The sequence below is a fragment of the Dermacentor albipictus genome, chromosome 9 (genome assembly GCF_038994185.2).
Source record: "Dermacentor albipictus isolate Rhodes 1998 colony chromosome 9, USDA_Dalb.pri_finalv2, whole genome shotgun sequence".
In the NCBI taxonomy this organism is placed as follows: Eukaryota; Metazoa; Arthropoda; class Arachnida; order Ixodida; family Ixodidae; genus Dermacentor; species Dermacentor albipictus.
The window spans coordinates 13,542,190-13,560,343 of record NC_091829.1 but is presented as its reverse complement, the minus strand read 5'-3'; positions in this window follow the sequence as shown (position 1 = coordinate 13,560,343).

Sequence of the window (18,154 nt, the reverse complement as noted above, 5' to 3'; positions counted from 1 at the left end):
TCTCTACTATAAAATATTAATGACTCCAAGGAAAAACTGGCGTCATCGGCGTGGAGAAGCTTTCATATTTACTTTATGTTCTAGCTTTATATCTGCGCACCACAATCAAAAGGCTCTTCATGAAATGCGCTTCGATTTAGATGTCTCTTTTAAACCACATAACAAAGAAACTATAAAGGAAAATAAGGGTGATACAGTACAAGACATACAATACACTGTATAGACGAGTGCAGCACAGTCGTGAAAAAAAAGGAAAACAACAACAAATTACATTGATGGGTTCGAGCCGTTCATACAAGCCATCAGTGTAATCATGCCCAGCATATTTTGTGTTGAGTCTGTTTTGTGACCGTTGAAACCACGAAAACACGTTAGCTTGTGAAGCATTCCTCTGTTCGAGTGATGCCAGCCCTAAACTCAGTGTATCGAATACGCGCATTGCACTTTGAGCCGGTCTAGCATGCTGGTTGTCTAACACACAAATGGATGACGTCCATTAACGAGCACAGTAGAGATTGAACTTGACAATTTGCAATTGACACCTCGGCAATAGGGTTACTGTGTTACAGCGTAGGGGCCGCATGGTGTGACTCCTTGGCAACCATTCATTGAACGAGAAACCAAGAGGGAAAAGGCCTGCTAAAGGCAGGGAGGTGTCAGAAGAGCTTATGCTTTGCCACTTACCTTTGCCCTACACTGGGGCAAAAGTAAGGGGAAATGCAAGACGGAAATAATATCGAAAAAATAGCATGAAAGCTCGGAATAAAAAAAAAATAAAGGAAGTGGGGAACATCCATGAAGACAGTGGTCTCTATAATATGCCACTCAAAATTTCAAAAGTGCCTTGACCGACTTGTGGTGAGACGACTGTACAGGTCAGCGCTCCAGGACTGTTTGCTTCGAAAGTGGCTTGTCGTCAGGATGGAGCAGTTTGCACGCGAGTGACTCTGCGTGCTTTATAGGGAACAATGGCAAACAACATGCTACATAGTTCCTTCGCTGCCGCAGTAGTGAAATGCAGCACTGTATTCCTTTTGATGCGGAAAGCAGAGCATTATGTGAAAACGCCGCCAATCCACAGTCGGCAAAGTAGTGTTGTCCCGGGTCGGGGTAGTCCAGGTGGAGGACAAAGCCGGAGACAGGGTTCCATTCGATGGAGATGTGTATGATGCCAACTAGACCTGTTCCGCAGCGATTGGGTGGCATCACTGGCAGGAGCTCAAAATTTCGCTGCTGCATCTGTTCTTCAAAGTGGTATTGGGTCCTGCACTCCATCTACACGAGTAGGGCGAGCCATTTCATTGGCATGTGGCGCCACAGGGGCTAGGGAGCCACTGAAATGTGACGTCATGTCATTGGTGGACAAGGCGATGTAGGACTCCAGATTTCTAGAACTAGTTGTTCGCAGCGTCCACGGCGTAAGGAGGAAAGAAAGCAATGTAGAGCTGGGTTTTGGATCGCTCAAGACACTCGATGTTTGAGGTGGTTTTTCACGAGTTATGCAAATCACGCTACGAAGAGCACCGAGCTCCGCGGCTGTCGAGTTCGTCTGGCAGGATGTCTTAAACTGTACTGCGGGGACTTCCTGAGGCAAAATCACTGACTATGCCGACCCGTCCACGGTGTTTGAACCATCAGTGTACAGATGGGTGTGATCGTTGTATTTTTCGTACAGCAAAGAGCAGCGAAATTTGCCTGAGAGCTGGTGGTGACAGTTGCGTCTTAGTTCGAATTTCCGGTACTGGCAGCCAAACAAGCGGCTGAGTGAAGTACCAAGGGTGCAACAGCATTTGCAGCTGTGTAATTTGATTGAAAGTACCCGCGATAAGCAGTACCGTTGGACGAATGTAGGTGCGGGGTCGGTATTCTGGTAATCGTGGCTGGGTAGTCATGCACAATTGCAATGGCTCCTGCTGTCGAGGTACACAGTAGCAATCCTAGTCGAACACTAAGCACGTTCGCTTGAGTATTTTCGGTTGTACAGATGTTAGTTCTGCCGGCATTGGTCAGACCTGGCGAGCTGTATCCCATATATATGAGAAAAAGCGTCCTGTATAGTTGCATCATCGCGTGTAGGCGTTGATTAAAATTTTAACAACCTATAGCGCTCACTAGCACTCACACTCACTGAAATGTGGCTTAACCGGGCTCACTCATAATCGCTAGAAATCTGGCTTATCAGGCTCACATTCAAACTCAACATAGGCAGATTCAGCCAGCATAACTCAGATTCGCCGGTCGCTCTCAGCCTGAGTGAGTTGACTCAATTGTGAGTTCGCCGACCCTTCCACTTATCTTCTAAGTGAAAGTAAGTGGTAGAGGTGAAGATCGGCAGGTCATGTAAGGCGTTTAACAGAACACGGGTGGATTATGCAAAAAAAAAAGAGGTGAGGCGTGCAGATAGGACACAAGAGTAGAGAAGTGGACAACACGAACGCCGACTATCAACTGAAGGGAGCACTGAGGCGAAAAAAGAAAGAAGACACAAAACTCATTTGCGCAAGCTCAGGAATGGTATCACCACGTGTCAGTCTGGTACATGTGCCGGTCTACGTGAGAGATAACTGTTAAGGCACTTTATCTCTTCCTTATGTAAAGTAATCGAAGGCTGACTCACGCACGCACTTCCACCATTATAGATATGACATGCCTCTACCATAAGACGCGTATCTTCATTCTTATGCCTGTACAATATCGCGTATTCATCTAACTCTGGCGTGCAGTTACAATCTTGGCAATGTAGGGAATAATTAGAAGGTGATCCACCGGTTAACGACCTTTTCTGTTCCATTAACCTCTGATTGATGCACCCTCCCGTTTTCCCTACGTAGAACTGGGCACAGAGAAGGGCAATCTTATAAACCACGACCATACGACAGTCAGTAAAACTGTTGTTCTTATTGCGCTTCGCTGGCAAATATCTGTTCTTTTTTTTTGCCTTTTGCCTGCTCCTTCTTCCTCGGCATGGCAGCGCATATCTTACCTAGCTTATTGGGAGTAGTGAAAGCAACATTAACATCATATCTACTTGCAACGTTTTTAAGCCTGTGCGATCAGGCAAGGCTGTCCACAGCGTTTGATTTTGGGAAACAGCGAATCTCACACATTACGTCAATGGATATGTCACAAAACATTTATAAGACGTCGAAAAAAAGGCCTCTTAAGTATCATAGTACCGTAATAGCAAACATGTTTTTTTCTTTTTTGTTATGTTTTCACTATTACAATGATGTGTTAGCACTTTGGCTGCACATGCATTCTGTGATGTAGGCCGCGTAGGATGTAGAATTGTCGTTGTTTCCTAAAAACAAAACGTTATTGGAAGTTAGCGCTGGGTGTGTGTACTGTTCTCCTGCGTGCTAATGCTGGTTGCACAAGACTGAACGTCTTCTCGAATTACCGATATGAAGTAAGCTGACGCCGGACAAGTGTAATTTGACGTGTCCAGGAGATGGCTTCATCCTGGAGTCTCAATGAATCAACTCGTGAGGGTGATGGTGGGGACAGCACTTGCGCGAAACCATATCCAGTACAAAGCTCTAAGTGTCAGTAAAAGAGTTACTTCGGATCGGCTTCCTTTCCTTCACTTGATCTCCCACCCTGCCCGCAGGACTTCATTCCGGTGCTGCTTGAGTCATCTCCGAACGACATGGGTGCCTGTGAGTGCATCTATTTCTATATGTTTATCGAGGCTGTTCAGGGAAGTTCCGCAACTGTTATCGTGCCGCGGCGTGAAACGGCGTGGTCGACATCAAATGTAAATGCAAGACAACGTGTGTCAGATTCCCGAATTTGCTCTGAAATTTAAAGATCCATCATTTTAAAATTAAGAATAAGTTTGCATATAGCTCATTTGAATAGACAGCAACGTATATGCGCAATTTCTTCACGAGTAATGTATAGTCTTTATTTCTGAGGTCACGTTACACCGGCTCCACGTAGTAGGTCAGTCAGAGGTTTGTGTGACTGCAGCGGTGAAATCAGACGCCATGTTGCTGCAACGCAGCCTGTGCAGCAGCCGCCACTCCGAACAGCCGGTCACGACTGCACTCGAATTTCGTACTTCTGAAGTACTTCTGAAGTGTTTGTGAACTCAGTGATACATCTGAGTTCTTTTTGGTGTTATCAACTGTCAAATTGGAATAAGTTTGGGAAAGATCTTTGAGTCGCACAGCTTGCCATACGTCATATTATGGTTACATCATTCCTTTTTCGTCAATAAGCTGCATAAGTGTCCTGCGGAACTTATTGTTTACGTTTAACTGTTCATTGTCAGTGAGCTTATCTGATTGTATTCCTGCGCGTCTAAGAACTTTCTCTCTTGTTTCATTTGACCACACCCACAGCAGATGTCAAGCATCCGCTGTAGACTGCAATTTTCTGATATACAACCTTGTAGTAAACGAATTCCTTCACAATGCCCGTGCTAAGCTAACGAAACCCCCGCCGTGTAGAATTCTCGATGCAGGATGCCGCATTTTCTGCAACAAAATAGAACGAATGCTCGCCGCGTCCTTGGCCCACATCGTCTTCATCTTCAAAGTGGACGGCGGGTTAAAATAGTGCCAGCCTAAACAATGGCCTCAATTTGCTGTCTTTACTGTATATTTGTTTTGTTTTTCGGGTTTCTAGACTGTCGTTTGTTCCATCTTTTCTTATGGCAATGTCGCATGCAAAGTCCTTCTGCGCCTCTTTGAAAAGAGTGCCAATTTATTCTAGCTCATCTTGAGCAGACAATAACTTTCCCTCGGTTCATATCAAAATGACAGCGCTTCTATACACTGACACTGCAATAGCTTTGTTGCCTTACGGTGAGAAACCAACAGAAAAGAGCGGAGTGTGTGGAAAGCGAGGAGAGAGGGAAGCAATCATGACAGCATTCGGTGAAATTGGGACGCTGTAATGGGCAGCGATGAGCGAGAGACATGAAGAAGACGACAATGACAAAACATAATGAGGAAGAGCTGAAGGGTAATTCTTCACGCAAATTGCGATTCTTTTTTGCCACTGAAAACTTTGGAAACTCGTAACGAAAGTAGAAACATTGAACTTTGTTGAGAGTGATGAGAGAAAATGAATGCTTTTTTGTTGTTGTTGTTGCCGGTAAGACAATCTCTTCAAACAACCCACCAGCTCGTCCCACACACTTTTGCAAAACTTGAAATAAACGCACTCTTTGTCGCAGAGTGGCTTTTCTTCGCAAGCTCATGTTGAAGTCAAACGCGCTACAGAACCTTAAGAATGCACTATGGATAGGACTGTGATGCAGGTTCTTTTGTTTAAAGGTTCAGACGGTTTTCTGAGGCGGAGCCTCTGAGAACCCAATTGAGGACAAAGCTGTTTGTTTCAAAAATCACACACACAAACTTTTATTAAAACTAGAACGAGGATAAAAAACCATAAAATAAACACTCAAAGATACATCACGGCAAGAAATGCGCTTAGGGCTAGGATGGTATTAACAGTATGCGAGGCCGGGCTGACCACGACTGTGAGTGCGCATAGTAGTCTCGACGTGGAGAAGCGGAGACAAGATGACGAGAGAAGTGGTGTTGTTCTCACCAAAGGTCGGAGTGTTGGACCGTTGACCGGGCTACCAGAGCGCGGCAGCTCTGGCTTAGATAGGGAAGGCAGGCGGCTTGGCGGCACGAGCATATGGCGGCGGCGTTCTGGCCAGGCAGCTGGGCGCAGAAGTCGGGCCCGTAGCCCGACTGCTCTCATTCTGCCCACGGGCGCACAAGCTCGCATGCCTCGCGCGGAAGTTCACAATCAGGTTGAGTGGCGACGGAACGGGATGGCAGGAGGGGGTTGGCAGGAGGCCCCGGTCGGGTGAAGTCCTGGTGGCTCGGGTCTGGAACCCGACGGCCTGTCTTCCACTCACGGTCCGGTGGCCGACCTTCTCCTGGCGTCGCTTCCTGGACCAACTCTCCCCCTCTTCTGCCAGCGCGCCTCTCGCTTTTCTGTCGCTCTGGCCGATTCGTCGTTTGATAGTTGGCTGCTTGAAGCTCCGTGGTTTATTCTGATTGAACTGGCTTTTTTTTCTTTCAGTCTTTTTTTCTTGCACCGCTTCTCCACGTCGAGATAGCTATGCGCCCTCACAGTCGTGCTCAGCCCGGGCTCGGGTACTGTTAATACCATCCTAGCCCTAAGCGTTTTTCTCGCCGTGATGTCTCTTTGAGTGTTAATTTTATGGATTTTATCCTCGTTCTAGTTTTATTAAAAGTTTGTGCTTGTGTGTTTTTGACACAGACGGCTTTGTCCTCAATTGTGTTTTCTGAGGCTCCGCCTCAGAGAACCATCTGAGCCTTTAAACAAAAGAACCTGCATCAAAAGGACACGCAATATTGCAAGAGGGTGTCCAAATCCAGACCCTGGCGACGTTTGCATCTTAGTAACAGAAATGAACCTCGAAGGCTATGCTTTTGTGAACTCTATCAGCTATTAGTGGTGGCCGCCATGTTCTAGAAATGACCTACAAGAAATATAGACAAGGTAGTTCATTATTAGAAGAACTATATCTCAAGAACGACAATGCACGAAGAAGATGACAAAAACGAGCACTCACTCACAACGCATTCCCCGTAACACTTATTCTGATTGCTTTTTTTCCCGCTCACAAAATTTTTACTTTCCCAGTTCCAATGTTCACATTATTAATTCCCTGATTTTTAGTGGCAATTTAACCACCTGATTCTTAGCCAGTCCTCCACTGTGGGTATGCGCCACAACCACTCAGCTCAAAAACTTGGGCAAGCACTTATATTATGCTTGTCCCTTGCGCCGTTTGTTCTTGTAGCTGAGTAAAGTGTTTCTTTGCAACATCTACAACCATCTAGCGCCAACGTTAGTCCTTCGAAAGGTCTTCTACTTATATTTGTTGCAGGGCAATGAGAATTATAATAGTGCGATATTTTAATGCTGCCGAAATACGGTGGCCGCATTTGGATGTGGGCGAAATACGAAAACAACTGCGTACTTAGCTTTAGGTGCCCATTAAAGAACTCCAGGTGGCCCAAATTTCGGCAGTCGCTCACTGCGGCGTGTCTCATAACCAGAAAGTGGTTTTGGCAAGTAAAACCTCCTAATTTAATTAACCACGCGAATTAGTTCTGCCAAAAATATTACAATTTTGTTTCTAGTAACCGGCCGACTACTATGTATGTATGGTGAAATTTCATGGATCAAAAGGGCGGGGAGGAGGCATTAAGGTGCCCCGGAAGCATGGTTCCGTTACTTATTATTCTGTTACTTTTCTACTTTTTTACAGCATATATGACAACATGACAATGTGTGTGCTGACGTCGATTTGCTTTAAACCAACCAGCTACATTAAAGCTATAGCCTAATGCTACTATGAAGTCAGGACATGTCGCGACCTTTGTACACTACTACCGCCATTGAGGTACTTGAAATGGAGGACAAAAGCTTAAGATTAAGCTTTTCACCCCCTTCTGAACAATATAAGAAAAAAAATATTCAGAACCCATGCACATGCTGGATCCTGTGTGAAGCTGAGCTTTCGGGAAGCGGTTACTTAAATGACATAAAACTAAATACGATGCATGCATTTAAATTTATTGTTGTCTAGGCAAAATATGATCTTATGCGATGTTTAGATTCATGCGCTGCACCGCCCACAATTACAGACGAAATGCAAACAGCCGTTCAAGCAAATGCACGCTTCAGAAATGTCGACACAGTGGTGCCGCGAGGAGAAAGTTTGATTTTTGGACGGGGAAAGAAGGGTGAAGACAGATGAATGCTCATACACTGCGAAAGTGCAACGCGGCAGACAGGGGTAAGGTTGAACGGCACCTTTCACCGCTTATTTCCTTCGTCCATATAGCCTAGTGGAAGCTGACGCGAGCGCATGTGCTCTCGCACCATTGTGGCCACGTGCTACGTTACGTGAGGCACGCGCCTATTCGGCAAAACAGCAGCCATGGTGAGGAAAGTCTAAGAGGGTCCGCTAAGGAAACGTTGCTTTAAGATAGGTCGGTGACCAAGAGACAGGCGGTCTTTCCTCTAAACACCTGATCTCAGTGCCACTGCTCCTTATTCATCACTTTCCCTAGCCCTCGTGTAACGATAAACGAGAATCATCTTTAATGATATTCAAAGTGTGGTTATATACGTCCGTTCATCAAACCGTTGTGGCGTGCACGTCTTCAGCCCTTCCGAGAAAAAGTTTTGTGTTCAAGTGTAGACGCATTAGCCAGTTCATCTCGCAAAGTCCTTGCGGAGTTGCCTTACATAAACGCACTCCATACGGTTCAGGAAGTTAACTTTCGTTACGACCATTAAATTTATCTCTTTCAATACGAAGCCAGCCGAGGTAATAGCTCCAACCGCCATTACTTGCTCACTTCGGCTAAATGGTTCTGCTCCTTTTAGTACCCTAGAGCTCTCGCAGACACGTTCTTTGAAAGGATTAACTGGATCATTTTCTAGATTTAACCATTCGGAAATACATCTATCGTCTTCATCGTTTCGAGATGGGTCGCTCTCCGCGTGTTGAAACTATCTTCCTCGCAAGAGGATACCAGACGAGATAGTTCCGGCACGTCCGGCCATTCTAAGAACGGCCGCACACAGAGGAGAACGCGGACGCCATCAAAAGAAACACCGACGTGAAATGTAATTTAACGCTGCCCCGAACACTGCGAACTGCCGATTGGTCTGCAGAGGTGCTTCAGCCGGTGGGTTTGTAATGCTATCAGTGCAGGAAACCTTTTTAGCTTATCTGTTAGCTGCATCGCATTCCTCGTGGAACATCCCAGAAAAGCAATACGCTGTGCCCTTCAGGTATAACGAGAGCATTGACAACTGCATAGTTTGCACGCGAAAAGAGAAATCGAACATTCACACGTGTGGTACCACTCGTAGAAATTTCTTAACTGCCGCCAAACTGGGGATAACAAGTCCGACGACCACAACGATGAAGAGGGATAGCGACAATGACAATAGCGACAACACGACGATTACGGATGGCCAAGGTAATGTCGACAAAGGCACGACGGTTTGCACGTATCCGAGAAGTGGAATAAAATGATGATGATGGTGGTGGTTTTAGTGGTAGTAGTAACAGTACAAAAGCAAATTGGAGCGATTAAGTTTAGAAAAGGATTTTCTAAAAGAGTAGTCAGCCTTGCAATAAAAAAAATCCGAAAAGAAAAACTCATAGGGGACCAAGGAGAAAAATTAAAGGAAAGTGAAATAAACTTTACGCGCAACTTGTTGATGGGCACAAGTGGAGTTTTCTGCTGAAACGTTTTTCTCCTGCACATAAAACATGATAATGATGACTACGAGAATCACACCTGGAAAAGACGTCACGAATATTTCCCGAAGTACTTTAACCAGATATCATTGGTAAAATCGTGCAGCGCTAGGTGGTACTTTCGGGTGGTATGACAAGCTGCGCATAGAAATTATAGTTATTATATTGCAAATTTATGAAAAATATTGTTTTTGGTGATTACAAGGTGCAAGTAAGAGCAAGCTTGGAGGCAGGTTTATTGAATCATGGATTGGTTGTTTTAATTACACGTTACTTATCGAGGTACTCTATGTTTAAGATAACGTTTTATTGCTGCTAGGTACTGCGTCTCAATGTACGTGGGTGGATCGATTTAAGCGAATGACGGCTCCTTATCGCTCATGTAATGCCTCTGTCAGGCACAGCCACAGTGCCTTGAACCTTCCAGCCCCGTCACATGGTCCAAAGAACGCGATCAAGCATGGCATCTTACGCGAGCTGGTAAACTAAGGTAGGCGGTGCTAGTCGCTATCAGAATGAATCGAGGCGGTGTGAAGAAAATGTGGAGACGCCGGCTGAGAGAAGCCTGACGCTTGGGTGACTCGCTTTCATGGCGGACGCGCACTTATACCGACGTTGCCCAGTCATTGATTATGGGATCCATCGCGGGAAACAAGGGGCTCTTAAATACGGGTGATGAAAAAGACTGATCATCAGAAAACGAGCATTTAAATGCGTTATGCAGAGCAACACAGAACATATCAGATAGAATAATGTTCCCTATTTCATCAGATAGTTGGATATCTTGTTTCGGTTTACCGTTAACCACTTCCCGAAATTGACGCGGTTTATTTCGAAGTAGCGAAGGAAGAGTACTTGAAAAGAAATTGCGCTTGGCCGCTTCAAGTTCATGCAAGGGTGCAATCGGAGACGTAATTTTGATAAGCTGCCCAGCGCTCAGCGTTATCACTTGATACTGCTTTCCTGTAAGTTCTCTTTTTCTTGTTTCATAGACGGCTGTGCAGTAGAGTGAACCAAGGAGAGCGAAATTTTGAATGAATTTTACGCAAAGGCACATATTTCTCGATAAGGGAAAGCATTCTTGTTTTATAAATTGCGCAGTTCTCTTCTACACTATTATACGTGTAGAAGCGCAGGAACGATTCGCAAAAAGATTGCCTTTTGACGTCAATAGCGGCGCTATTCGCTCTAGCATAATCTCTCATGATTTAGCTGTGCTGTGGCACTCGCTCGAAAGGAATGTTGCAAAGAAAGGGAAGGATACAATGATGGCTTAGCCCAGGCAAATATGTAAATGCTGAAAACACATCTGGGATTGAACTAAGAACTAAATCTAGCACGTTTGATGAGGTAGTAGTAACACACGTAGTTATCTTTTACTAATTGGGTTAAATTGAAGATTAACAAAATCAGAGCATTCATTAGTATGCGTACAAATAAAGCTATGGCTGCTATCCCACAAAATTTCTGGGAAATTAAAATCACCTAAAACTAGAAGGGGAGAACTTGGGTATCGTACAAGAATGTTATTTAAAGCGTCATATAAAGAATCACAGAACGTCAAACAAAGAGAGAGAGAGAGAGGAAAGGGGAAAGGCAGGGAGGCTAAACAGAGAAAAAGAAATCCGGTTGGCTACCCTACGCTGGGGAGAGAGGGGAGGGGGAGGTAAAACGGAAACAAAGTAGAGATAAGGAAAGGAAGGAGCATAGACACACAATCACAATCGGTCACTGTCACCGAACACTGTCATCGCACAGCACAAGATTGAGGTGCGCGGTAACAGGAACAAATCGTTACTTCCTGACATCCGAAACGAACGCATGTGCACACAATTTCTAGTGGAGATATGACTGGAATATCTTGACAGAAATGACGCGTTGATACTGCAATAAGCACTCTACCGCCTTTTCTACCGCTTCGATCAGATGTAAAGAATTTATAATCATTGTGACAGTGTAAAATTTCATTGTCAGCGATTTTTCTTAAAAGCCAAGTTTATGTAAGTACAACCAAATCTGCAGCACAATCATCAATGACAGAAGACAAATCATCTCGTTTTTGAATGACACTTATAATGTTTGTAAAGACAAAAGATATGTTGCCCACGGTAGGCCCGCCCCTCCTAGAAGACTTGTGCTATCCCTTTGGCGGGTTATCCTGCCGTGACGTAGGAGCAATTGACGAAAGCGGAGAACGATCTGCAATCTGGGGAATTTCGTACACAGTATCGGTTTGCTAGGAGTACATGAAGCATTTCTTTGTTGATGAACATCCTATTGTGTCGCAAGGAAAAGTACTGTCGGCTTACCTTGCCATACTCGGTAGGTTTCTTTCGGCAGTTACGGCTTGCCTTGCAGAAGTCTGCAGAAATGTTGCACCAGATCCTTTAAATTTGCCCTTATTAGAAAATATAGCACCTTTTGTTTTAAAGCTTGTAAATTTTACAATTATTGGTCGACATGTAGCAGCTACGTATGCTCCAAATCTACGGGCTCGAGATATACTGTCAGATGATAACTGCATACCTAAGCTACTGCATACAGCTACTGTATACTTTTTCTTCCGAATGAGCCCAGTATTTACTTGGCGAGTCAGCTAGACCGTAAAAAATTAAGTTCTCCCTACGTGCGTGGTCTTCAAGATCGTCTAGCCTGCTTCGAAGTTCGGCACCTTCTTCGCGAACTGTGTCTGCAACTACTTGTTGCAGGTCATTAGTTTGGCACTCATCTAAATTGTTTACGCGGTACTCGACGATGGCAAGTCTAGCGTTAATGTCAGAGACAGTTTGGTCTAGGGCGATTTGACTTTTATTGACGTCGTCAAGCATTATCCTTAGTTCATCATGACGCGAGTCAACATGTGCAAAAATAGTTTTAACAACTGCTAGCTCCAGTGGTAAATTCAGGTCATCAGGTCCAGGGTTTTCTTCTAAGTCCCCAGGCAATATAAGCAGTTCGATAAGATTAAAACGACCAGAAGTAATGGTGTAAAACACACTAGGGCATGGCAGGACCAGCAGAAATACATTGTTCGATTTTTTACAATAATAAGAAGGAGCTTGACCAACCTGCACCAGGAAAAGGAACGGGTTTATGGCCGGCTGCATCCCTGCTGCTCTAACATGCCCACTGGAAGGTTAAGCTAGTAGCTGGTGTTTTAGATAGTCGGGTAGGTGTGATGGCACTGACGATAGTGAAGCATCAATATGAGGAAGCAGAACTCGTGCGTAGATGAAGATTTTCGGTATCACGCATCGAGCATTAGACGCCAAAGCAGGACAATGGGTGTCTGAGAATGCATCGGATATAGACGACGCCGTTCCGGTTCCGTGAAGTTGGTCCGGCGACGCAGTTGCGCAGTGCGAACCTGAAAGCGTCACAGTAAGTCGGCTGGTCACCGTCGGGCAGCTGGTGCATGCCGATGTAAGTGCAGTGAAACTGCACCAAGAAAAGGAACGGGTTTATGGATGGCGGCGTCCCTGCTGCTCCAACATGCCCACTTTTTATATTATATCTCTCGTTGCTGTCTTCTTCTTTTCTGCATCACCGCTACTCACTTTATACCACGGGTTCCCAACGTAATTGAGCGAAATAGTAATGATGTGCAAATGCCAAGTGCCTGAACCGACCCAAGGTAATTTCATTTGCCATTGATTGGAGATACTCAGAGTATTTTTGCATTCTGCCTAAGTACATAATTCGTCTTAATTATTTATCAACCTGTTGAGTATTAAAATTGCGTGAAATGTGTCAATGAGAAAATTGTAGAGTAACATGAAAAACTTCCGATACAGCTTTCTATTGCTCAATACGTGCTACATAAACGTGTTTTTCCAAGCATGAGAAAAGACCGCGAGTACGCGCAAGCTTTCTCAAGCGGCCAGTCGCGGCACGTTTTCGTGCATTCGCTGGCTTCTCTCATGCTTTCAAAAACACTCTTATGTAGCACGTATTGACAAACAGAAAGCTGTATCGGGAGTTTTTTTTTAACGTCTTTATTTGTGCATTTAATAGGCGAAGACTTGCGGCAGAAAAGTGGTGCTCTTTGGAGAAGAGTGGCCGGTGCTCTTTTCTCCCTCGAGGTGGAGTGGTCCGAAGGTTTGCTCTGTACAATTTTCTCATTGACACACTCCATCTAATTATAATAATTTAGATGTTGATTAAGAAAGACTAACTATGTAATTAGGCGGAAAGCAAGAAAATAATCTGGGTACTTCAAGTGACGGCAGACAACATTACCTTGGATCTGTTTAGCTACGTAGCATTTGCATATTTTTAAACTTTGGCCCAAGTGAAGCGAAACGCCCTGTATACATATAGTGCAGGAAGGCGTAATGTCGCTATCGGTAACAGCTTCAAGGCTAATTGTGATAGCATCCGCCTAAGAAAACCATAAATCACCGTAGGTTACTTAAGCGACTGCGCCTCTGCGTAGTCGTGCCACAGACGGCGCTGCATCGGCTCAACCCGCCGTGGTTGCTTAGTGGATATATGGTGTTGGGCTTCTAAGCACGAGGTCGTGGGATCGAATCACGGACCCGGCGGCTGCATTTAGGTGAGCGCGAAAATGCGAAAACGCCCGTTTACTTAGATTTAGGCGCACGTTGAAGAACCCCAGATGGTCCAAATTGCCGGAGTCCCCCACTATGGCGTGCCTCATAATCAGAAAGTGGTTTTGGCACGTAAAACCCTATAACTTATTTTCTTTTGGCAACGGCTTAAATTTGCTGATCAGTTACGAAGCCGATGCTATGCAGCATAGGCGCTTGCATCATTTTCACTTGTCTATATACCACGGTGTATCGCGTATCCCCACACGCAAGCCTCTTGGTAACAAGATCGAAAGCTCATGATCGAGAACAAGATCGAGTACGTGATCGAAGGTAAAAAACTTCTTCGTCCAAGGAGCTTCGCACGAATTTTATAAACATGTGATCACGGTTTAATTCCTTTATTTTGTGAACCCTGTGAAGCTTTTCCGTGTATCATTCTGTTTTCACCCTAATCAAATAAATTATTTTTTCTTCACATCGCTTCTCCCGTTCAGAGCAGCGGACTGATGGACTCAAACTAAGGCAGACATATTAAAGTTTCCTGAGCTAATTTTAAACTACTGCCCCTGTTGAGAGCTCGCGTTTGCCGCTGCCCGAGTGTAAATGTCTGGTTGCGATCAGTACGTCCGCTGCGGGAACTCGAAAGACGTCACATGCAAATGTTCATTTACCGTACTTCGTAGCGGACCTTCGTATAAACGCAAATATTTACCTCGGTCGGCACGATTAAGTGCGCATATACTAGATGTTCGTGCACTCACTGCAAGGTTCCATGCTTACCCGTTTCAAGGCGCCACTTTTCTGTTAAACAGATTTTTGCGACTCGCAAATTCTAGCAGAGAAAAAACACCGAAACTCCTCTTAGGCGCTAAAAGCGAGCATTTGTCGCACTACACCCTAAGCCACCGAGGACCTGGTCCTCCGGCGCAATCAAAATGTTCAGCCATTTCGACCAGCAGCGTCGCTCGGTCCCCGTCGTCGGCCTGTGAATAACCTTACGAGACACCCACGTCGCTGACATTGCCGCTGCAGCAGGGCTTGTGCGGTAAAAAAAAAAAAAATAGAACATGCTCATAATGAATGCTTTGATTTATGCATATATACGTCGCACTGTTTTATAAGACGCATCGATAAAAACTTTGCAAGAAAATAATAATAGTAATAATAAAACCGTGAGGTATGGTCCCAAAAAAACGGTAATCCATAATGCCACACTGGGTTTCTTTCAATCTCGTAATTTTTTTCTTTTATTCTAAAACGATTGCCGCAATACATTCCCGCTGATGGTTTGCGCCTTTACCGGTTAAGTGTCTCAGTGCCTGATTTTTCAGCTGAGCGGCTCAACTCCCGAGGATGCAAACCAATCCTCGGCACGTGGCAGCGCAATATCGACATACGGCGATGACGGCCAAGTTCAAGTGGGTCTTCGCCCTGCAGCTCCTGGTGCCCGCTTGCATCGCGACTCTGGTTTCAGCAGTAATTACTCTCCGATAGCTGACACTGCCGCGGTAAAGGTAAAGGTACTTGCGAGAGGACAGTTACCCAAACAAGTGATTGAATTCTGAGAGTAACGCACGGAAAAGGGCAGCGACTGGCAAGCACGTAAATGATAGGCGCCTGTCGAATATTTCTTATTTACTCTGGCTCTAGTTCAGCGCTAAAGGTAGCTGGTTTCGATCCGTGTTTTATTTATTTATTTATTTATTTATTTTCAATACTGCCACTCTCAGTTGACAGCATAGCAGGATGGTATTACAAAGGCAATCATGTTTAAAAAGAAAAGAGAAAAAGAAACAATGCAAGGAAATACCGAAGCACATCCGCCAGGGTAGCATTAAAGCAGTAAATGTGGTCTAAGCCGTTTTTCAAGCTAAAACATCAATATTACAATAACGTTTGACAGTGCACCATCAAGCACATTCTGAAAAAAAAAAAGAATTTAAATATACAAAATATTTCGTCACCTGTTTGTAGAATAAGAGATGACGGCTGTGGCGCCGAGACACTGACTATGTTTATATGTTTTAGGAGAGTTCAACAGTCAAATATTGAAGGCGGTCCGTGGCCAACGCGATCCTTATCATTTTCGTCTTCTTTTTTTCTCTTATGTACACCGCGATGGCGCACGCATTCGCCTGCTGCTTCCTTTGTCCACCCTGGCTTCTGGAGGAATCATTCAATTAGTAAAACTTTTATTTGCAGAAGGAATTGCTTTATGGCCTGGATATGTAAGAGTGTTGTTGGGCGTGATTGCCCAGGAGGTGGTTGTGCGTATAGATGCTGAGGTTCTGTCAAAGCGGTCTGTTGAGGTTAGAGTAAGAATAAATGTTCGCCAGCGCAGAGTGAATGTTCGCCAGCGCAGAGTGGCGTGTGACTTAATGCTTGGCAAGCCACTAACTCCCAAAGTTCTATATCTATATTCATCTTAGACATTCTCACTTACTTTAAACGAAGGAGACATAAGCGGGGTCACCGCTGTTGGCGACGCATCTTTCTTTTCGAATGCTTAATGTCTAAGCCCCTAGCTCGTTTATTGTGGTACATATAAACCGATACATGACGGGTATAAGTGGCTGCCACGGCACACTTCCTATGGGCTCTTTCAGTGGAGACATCTGAAATCACGAGTCACTCGTCATTCACCAGTCTCTGTAGGGCGCGCCAATTCTATCAGTATCACGCCCGTACGAACGTTCAGTGTGAAAAAAAAAAGAAATTGCGACTCAAGTAGTGGCATGATTATTTCGAATTTCGAAGTGGTGTTGCTGACATATGTGTCCAAAGCTGGTGCTGGAAAGAGCAGAGGTCCCCATTGACTGTTTCCTGTTCAGAGCCAGAGACTCGCACACAAAGGCTACCATGCTACCGCAAGTTGAGAGCGTTGTGAAGAGACATCGGTGAGTTTGTCAGCACGGAAATTTATTAAAGTATGTCATAGAGTGCTGCAAAATCTCACAGTAGGGAGAGGTCTCCACACATATTGCGACTGATTTTTTAGTTATCTTTCTGCGGCGAAATATATGGTAAATTTAATCAATTTCATTGCCGCATTACTGAGCAGTAACTAAGCCGTTGCCACATGGCTAAGGTGAAAGTGCCGAATATTGACTCTAACGCGTCGTGTGTAATTCGAGCATCTGAAACGTATATGCCAGACATTCGCGAGCTTTGTTTCAAGGATAACTTTTCCGGAGAGACTTTTACTCTTAGTGTAGTTGCATGTTCTTCTGTTTTACTTCAACATTACCTAATGCAATAATTTATACATTTATTATTTTTATTTTTGTATTATTTTCATAGTCAAGTGAAAAGGCCAGCAAATTGCGCTAATAGCTGCTCTGTTTATCCTTTACTTTTTTTGAACAAAAGCAAAAAAAAGAAGAAGAACCTGAACTTACGAAAGAAATACTTGCGCTTCTCCCGAGATGCCTGTGCAGCGTTTAGCCTGTGTGAGTCTTCGTGTTGTTCTTGTGTTCTTTCGCTCTTTGGTTCAAGTTTCGCTCGACTACACTGCGGTGCTGTACACACTGAAGTCCGACTCCGAAGCTGATCCTATTTTCTCGTCGCCCCATTCGTGGAAGCATCGCTGTCCGCTTTCATTGCGACCAGCCTCGCTGCACGCATTCGGCAAGCAGAGGAAAGATCAGCGCAGAGTAAGTGTCCCTGAATGGCTCTCATATTATGCATAAGAATAAATGGAATTTGAGAGCACATTCTCAATACAGCTGCCAGAAAACTTAAATATCCCACTTAGAGCTGCCTCCGTCCGACACGAAGCAACATTGACCGCAATGCGCGGTGCTTCCGAACTGTATGTACACGAGAAGGCTTTCAACGGGAGACCTTGGGTGCACTCGACTGACGCTCGGGTTCGATCTCGTGGTCGGCACTGAGACTTCTGCAAGCGGAATTTATCATTTCGCGATGTTTTCAAAGGAAAACGTATGTGAAGGAGACACGAAATTTAAAAGAGGTTAATGGATCTTAGAGGAAGTGGGGAGTCGTTCATGTCACCGGGATTGCGATTAAATACGGTATAGGCGTCACTGCCGTTTCGAATGCTAATAGATTTCACTCGTACATGTTTTCTTCTCTACCGCGTGAGTGTCTGCTTGATAGTATATGCACCAAGGTGACTTCGCAGCTCAAGAAAATAGAACGTTGTGGAGTAACGTCAGCGATATATTGTCGATGGGTGCGAACGAGTGACCTGAATTAACATTAAACATCGAGTAAAACTACACGTGAACCGGTTTTTCAGGTGTTGCGTGTAGCGTATACCGATCTGTGTCAAGGAAGGGTAGTGGGAGGGGACATCTGT